Source organism: Pan troglodytes, chromosome 2 (genome assembly GCF_028858775.2).
Source record: "Pan troglodytes isolate AG18354 chromosome 2, NHGRI_mPanTro3-v2.0_pri, whole genome shotgun sequence".
Lineage (NCBI taxonomy): Eukaryota > Metazoa > Chordata > Mammalia > Primates > Hominidae > Pan > Pan troglodytes.
Window position 1 is genome coordinate 185,784,457 of NC_086015.1, and position 7,514 is coordinate 185,791,970.

At 39.8% G+C, this 7,514-nt stretch overlaps 1 pseudogene; it reads left to right on the forward strand.

Moving 5' to 3' along the window:
• The first annotated feature begins 354 nt into the window (after positions 1–354).
• LOC107970854 (large ribosomal subunit protein uL30-like 1) lies at positions 355–1,117 on the forward strand (annotated as a pseudogene).
• The last annotated feature ends 6,397 nt before the right edge of the window (positions 1,118–7,514 follow it).

Genomic DNA, 7,514 nt, shown 5'->3' on the forward strand with positions numbered 1-7,514 from the left:
TTTCTCTTTTGATAGTTACCTGGAGTAGGGAAATTTTTATGCTTATTAAAATCACAGGGGATGGTAAACTAAGTTAGGTTGGAAGTAGACTAGAATTGTTCATGGCCTTTGCATGTTGAAGTTATTATTACCAGGATGATGATGACAAAAATAAAGTCTATAGGGAGAGCACAACAGGCTGAACTGATACATGGTTTACCAGAAACAGCATGTCAATGGCAGACAGAGGACTTGCCTTCTAGTCCCAGTCTCCGTTTTGTTAGCTCTGCGATGTTTGGATCTTGGTTTTTTTCATCTAGAATGATTAAGTTTGTCTAAATATATTTTTCTTAACTTTGTATTATGAAAAAATCTAGAGTAGCTGCAACACTAGAAAGATGGCGGAGCAAGAGCAAAGAAAAATCCCTTTGGTTCCAGAAAATCTCCTGAAAAAGAGGAAGGCTTATCAAGCCCTCAAAGCCACCCAGGCAAAGCAGGCACTTTTGGCAAAGAAGGAGCAGAGGAAAGGAAAAGGGCCAGGTTTAAGCAACTGCAATTATTCCTACATGATTCCTGGCAGCAGAAATATGGCAAGGTGAGTCTTTGACGACTAGAAGTGAAACCTCATGACTTGGAATTGCCAGATAAACATTCCTTGGCCTTTGTTGTACGCATCGAAAGGATTGATGGCGTGAGTTTACTGGTGCAGAGAACCATTGTAAGACTTTGCCTAAAGAAAATTTTTAGTGGTTTCTCTGTAAAAGTCACCCCTCAGAACCTAAAAATGCTGCATATAATAGAACCTTGTGTGACCTGGGGATTTCCAAATCTGAAGTCTCTCTGGGAACTTCTTTTGAAATGTGGACAAGCCAAGGTCAAGAATAAGACCATCCTTCTGACAGACAACACAGCGATTGAGGAGCATCTGGGGAAGTTTGGTGTCATTTGCTTGGAAGACCTCATTCATGAAATTGCGCTCCCAGGGAAGCATTTCCAGGAGATCTCATGGTTCTTGCACCCTTTCCACCTCTCGGTGGCCTGCCATGCTACCAAAAATAGAGTGGGCATCCTCAAGGAGATGGGCACATCTGGCTATTGGGGTGAACGCATCAATCAGCTCATCCCCCTGCTGAACTAGACCCAGGTGCCAAACTGCAGTCAATTTGTATCAATGAAGTGGAAGCCAGTGATTTTGTTTTTTTGGGAATTTTTATCAAGTATCTTCAGAGACGATTATTTCCTGCTTTATCTTCAAAAACTGGAAAGGAAGGGTCAAAGAAAAGACAGTAGCTATGTTCATGGCAAGCACCTCTCATCACAGTCCAGTTCCGAGGAAAAATTCCAGCGTTTTCCACATTGGCTGCCTCCTCGTCTGAAATCAGCACATTCCTTGGAGGAAGGAGTCTTGCTTTGTTGCATCTTCTTTCCTAAGGTTTAATGCTGCTAAATGAGTAACTCTAGCATTTGTACAAGGCTCCCTAAGACTATTGCAGGGGTCGACCAAGCCCAGGGACATAATTGAATCTGGAGATTCTTGGGGCCTTGTTTTGAAAAAGACTTGAAATGCACATAGGAAGAAAGGCACAAAAATAAATGTTCACTTGACTTGGCAAAAAAAAAAAAAAGAAAAAATCTATTTATAAAAGTACTGAGAGTAATATAAGTAATCCAGCTTCAGTAATTATCAATATATCTGGTCTCATCTCTATTGCTTTAATTTGCCCCTTGTTTCCTGCTGTTTTTTTAAAGCAAACCCTAGAAATCGTAATATTTCATCTGTAAATATTTGAGTATTTCTAAGAGATAAAGACTTTTGCCTTAGCCACATTAATTAATCATTACATCAAAACAAACTAATTGACAAGACCAAAAACAAAAGAACAAAACCACTTAACAATAATTCCTTCAATCCCTTTCAACTCAAACATTTCAAGACCCAAAGCCTACAAGCTAGACCTGAGTCAGTTATAGCCACAGAGTCCTAAGAACTGATGCTTTTTTACTCTATTCTATAAATTACTAAGAGTTTTAGCATTTTTACCTGATAGACTTCACTGGTCTCCAATTCTGGACTTCAAACCAAAAAGGAACATGAAAAACATAGAGAGCATTAAGTAAAGAGCCAACCAAAAGGTTTTGGTGTTCAAAAAGAAGGTAGATTCCTTATAAAACTTGAAAGAACTAGAATTATTCTGACTAAAAAGGAGACATGCCAATGGAGTACATTAGAAGCAAAAATCATTCACTCATTCATTCATTCATGTACTTTTTCATTCATTCATTCGTTCAGCAAACGCTAATTGAGGGACAATGGTAAGTGACGGGGATGCAATGACACAAAGTGTCACCACAGGAAGTGTGGCAATAAGCTAGTCTCCATCTTCAATTAGGGAAAAAGTAACACCAATGGGGCTAAACATGCAGCGGTGACACTAGCAAAATATTGAAGAGGGTTTTCAAGGGACACTGGGAATCTCCCCTCAGAGACAAGAGAACTTAGTTTTTGTTTAGGATGGTTTAAATATGCACAGAGCATAGAAAACATTTTAGGGATGCTATAGGATTTTGTAGACCCCAAATTTATCCTTTGTCAAGAAAAGTATAAAATACAGAATAGATGCCGTAATGATTTCTATTTCCTGATATTTGCATCTGTCTGGTGTTGGGAGTTACCCTATATGTAAAGACAAAATCACCCTAAAAATTTAGGTTTGCTGGCCGGGCACAGTGGCTCACACCTGTATTCCCAGCACTTTGGGAGGCCAAGGCAGGTGGATCACGAGGTCAGGAGATCGAGACCATCCTGGCTAACACAGTGAAACCCCGTCTCTACTAAAAATACAAAAAATTAGCCAGGCATGGTGGCACACGCCTGTAGTCCCAGCAACTTAGGAGGCTGAGGCAGGAGAATCGCTTGAACCTGGGAGGTGGAGGTTGCAGTGAGCCGAGATTGCGCCACTGTACTCCAGCCTGGGCAACAGAGCGAGACTCTGTCTCAAAAAAAAAAAAAAAAAAATTAGGTTTGCTCCTCTCTGAAATTGTAAAATATAACTTCACCTCTCCAAACAGAAGTCGAAGGTGTGCGAAACACAATTGGAAGATAGAGAGGTCCATTAAAATTTATTTCAGTCTTATTTCCCCTCAACGCTCCTGCTACTAGGATACCAGCCTCTATCATCTGATAACTGTAAGATCTATAAGTTGCTGCATTACCACAGTAATTTTGATATTGGCAATTTAAAAGCCCCGTGACTGAGAAAGACCACCTGAAGTAACTCAGACACCTGCAAAAAGACAGCCCTGAGACAAACAGTGAAGTGATTGACCCCCTTATTACTCTTCCCTTTTCTCCCACCCCATGGCCTTCACCTGGGTTAGCCATTCACAACCTCCCTTAGATAAGATTCTGGCTCCTGACTTCATTCTCCTCCTGCCTCCCACCTACCCCAGCCAAAGAAATGCCCCTACATACTTCCCATTCACCCAGAGTCATTTTTATCATGAAATTAATGTTTTTAAAAGATAATGTGAATATAAAAATAACTGAATTTGTTTGCTCTCCCAAAATGTATATTTTCATTTTTATGTACACCTCCTAAATTCGTCAGTTGATCATTAATATAAAACAGGTGGGTACATACCGCTGAATTTACTAAGAGCTTTCAGATGCATTGTCCAATTTAATCTAATCTCCACAGCACCCCACTGCCCTCCCAACCCAGATTTGTAGCATTTTACAGATGAAGAAACTGAGGTCCAAACAGACTAAGTCGCTTTTCCATGATCACTCAGAACTAAGAGACAGAGGCATTTCTGACTTCAAATCCTGCCTCAACATCTGGAAACCTAAGTGCTTATAGTCAGTCTCCCTTGTGGAGTACAGGCAGGGCCATCACCTGCTTAACTGGGAAAGAAGCAACACTCAACACTCACCCTAAGGTCTTACCCTTTGCAGACCAGTCCTTTAGCTTTCTGATTCCACATGATTTGCTGCTGCTGTTGTTGTTGTTCATTTATTTCATTTTGTTTCCACAATCTCAGCATCCTTAGCTAAGAAAATGCTTTAACCCTAAGAGACTTTTCATTGAGAACATCTTAGACACCTGTGGTCCCCCAGTAGAGGCGAGGCCTCTCCAAATGGCACTACACACTCAAAAGATACCCGGGCCAGCTCTTAAATCCCTGCTTGCCATATAAGAAAGCAAAGTCAGTCAAAAAAGAGGGACTGTCTCAGTCTTCGGTGCATGAATGGTCAACTTTGGCACCCTTGGTTGACTTGGTCAGTGATCCAGAAAGTTCAGTATAAATAAATCATATAGATGCCACATTGAAATGAGTGTCACTAGATTAGCCAATGAGTGAAAAGAGAAGCAATCAGAAAGCAGACAGCACTACCACCATCCTAGGGTTCGCTAAGCCACCTCTGTCTTTCACTATACATAGGGTTTATGTTAAAGGGAAACTGGCTAGATCCATGTATATTCAAATCTGTGTGATAATGCACCATCTTCTCACAGGAATCTCCTAGACTGGGAGTCCAGATGCCTTACAGTCTAATCTCAGATCTCATGAGTTCTGTGATGCTAATAACTCACTTAACCTATCTGGGCCTCAATTCCTTCATCTGTAAAACAGGGGCACTGAGAAGGTTTGAGCTGAATTAGAATTCCCACTTCTAACACTGCACAAGGGACACTATACTGCATTCTCTTCTGGAAGGATGTAACTTTGCACAAAGAGGCAGTAGGACATACACACTGGAATTAGTCAACCTGCATTTGAATCCTGGTTCTGCCATTTACTAGCTATGTGTCTCTCAGCAACTTACTTAACTTTTCTAAGACTCAGTTTTGTTATTTATTATAAATAACAATAATAATTATTGAGAAGTCAAATGAAAGAATGCATATAAACTGATGAGCAGAGTGCCTGGCACACAAGAAGTGACCTTTTAAAATGCTAGTTCATATGACATTTAAACATGTTTCTTATTTTTGTGCATCAAAAATGTTCATGTGTATCAAAAATGGAAATGATTCATTTCATTCTGTTTTTTAAGCTTTCTGGTTTTTGTGTAAACCTGGAAAAATTGTTCATAAGCTCAAGTTCAACTCCAGTTATAAATTCAAAGATGTCTGATTAAAAACTCTCTACCTCGTTGTGGAAACTCATTTGTTGTAATATTCCATTAAGCCAGCTGTGAGCTGGTCAACTGAGCACCCACTGTGTGTCAAGCACATCTGAAAGAATGTAAATGCTTGAAAGGATCATTTAAGCAAAACCTATACAAAGAAATATACTCCTAATTCCTTTATTTTTTGATTCTGTTATTTTATATCATTGACCCTTAGACACAACCATTGAAATTAGTCCAGCAAGAGAGTGTGTATGTTTTATGTCATTCGTTTACTCAAAAAATATTTATAACCATGTATTCTGTACATGATGCTGTGCAAATCTGAAGCAGATGCAGATTATCTAATCCCCAGCTCCTGGGAGCTTGTTATCTTGTAGAAAAGATGCTACATACAGATATACCTATCAACCAAAGCAGTATTCATGTGCCATTAAAAAACACAAAGTAAAGAAAAATGAAAAATTATTTCTAGCTGGAGACAGAGAAGAAGTAAGGTGAACCTCTTGAAGAAGGTGGTATTTATACTGGTCCTTTAATGGCGAGCAGGATTTCAATGATTAAGAGATAGGTTTTAGGGAGGAGAGTCCCTGAGGGCCTCCGAGGAATTAGGAATGACAGGCATCAGCAAAGACTGGGAGAGTCAGATCCATGACATCCATCCATGAAACGTGGCAGAGTCCCATCTGGTCAGCATGTGAGATACAGGCGACAGTGAGCACCAGGTTGGGAACGCTTTGCCTCTGCGGAGTTTAGGCATCATTTAGTAAACAAGGGCAAAGCATGGAGGATTTGAAGAGCAAGGGGAAAATGCTCTCAGAGGTGTTTTAGGAAGAACGATCCGGCACTATGATCTATTTCTCCTTTCCCGGAAAAAAGCCCTACAACCTATGTCCCTCAAAACAATATGTTTATCCTCAATGTCTCTAAAAAGTGCTATGGCCATCCCTAGTAGCATATTAACTGTTTAAATAAAAGCATTATGTGAAAGCCTGCAGTCCTTATGTCAGGGTAACATTGAAGGTGCAAGGCACGTGTCAGAAGATGAATAAACTCAGAGTAACCTATCCCCTCTAGAGTCCTGGCTTTAAATTCAGGTTGCATCATAAATGAATAGGGTTTGGTGGCCTCCCGCCTATCTCCTGGGAACATTTGTTTGATTTACAAAAGTACGACACAATTTGACACACTCAGTATAATTAGCATTCGCTATTTGGGAGAATGCCCCCAGACAGCTAGAATTCAAATGCACCGAAGCCAGACCTGAATTTTTTTTCTCTGTCCTCCTCTTCCTTTTTTTTTTTTTTTTTCCTGCTCTCTCCTTTCTTCATCAAAGGACCATGCAAGCTGGAGATTCGAGGAAGCAAATCCCAGATGTCCCGGGTGCTCTACACACCAAATCAAGCAACAAAATGCATGTTTCAGCCTCTACCATTCTGCTATGCGTAGAGAACAGAGGCTGTTGTTATATGTTCTGCTCCCCAGTCTTCTTCATGCAACTGTTGATTACACAGTGTTGGTTTCACATAAAGAGTTTTTCTGGAAGAAGTCCCATTTCAGAGAGAGGTGCTTAGTATTTAACAGTGCTCCTGCTAATAATGATTAAAGTTATTACTGTTACTTAAATAAAGCAGGGCATAAATACATAGAAGACATTGGGTTAACTACTGCTCACAACATATGAAAATATCCTCTTTTCTCAAGCACAGGAGTTTGCCTGTTCATTTTAAATCTGTTTAATTCCAATTTTAGGGGGCCTTGTGACAGTCATCCAAAAGTTAGCTGCCAAAACTGTGACTGTATTAAGCTGTTTATCACACACCAACTAAAGGTGGTGCATGCTGGTAGACACACAGAAAAGCAAAGAAAATTGGAGCTCATTAGCCAGGGAGGCCAGGAAAGCTTTAGGAAAATTCTGAACTGGGAAATATTTGTTAGAGAATTTTAGTTGTGTTTCTTCTAAAGACAAAAAAAAAAAAAAAAACAATCTAAGTTTATAAACAGAAGCAGCATAAATGAGTTAATTTTAAAGTTATAATAGACAATGAAGAGGTGAGGATAAATAGAAAACACAGACCTCAAACTCCAAGGCAAGTGAACGGAATCTTCGATTTCTTGATCCTTTGGTTTGACATGGTTGACACGCTTCCCATGGCTCACAGCCTGAAAATGCAAGGCAAGAAATTCATTTTCTATTTTTTTCTATCCAAAAGTTACATGTGTCATTTTAGAATCATCACAAGTTTCAACTGGATGGGATCCAAAAAAATGTCATCTTCCTGTGAGTGTGTAGCAATATAGCAATGCAGAAATGGAATCATAACTGACCTGGAAAACAAGGAGGGCCTCTCCAAACTCCACATCCGAATGGACACACCACATTTGGTTTCTTCTCAGCAGT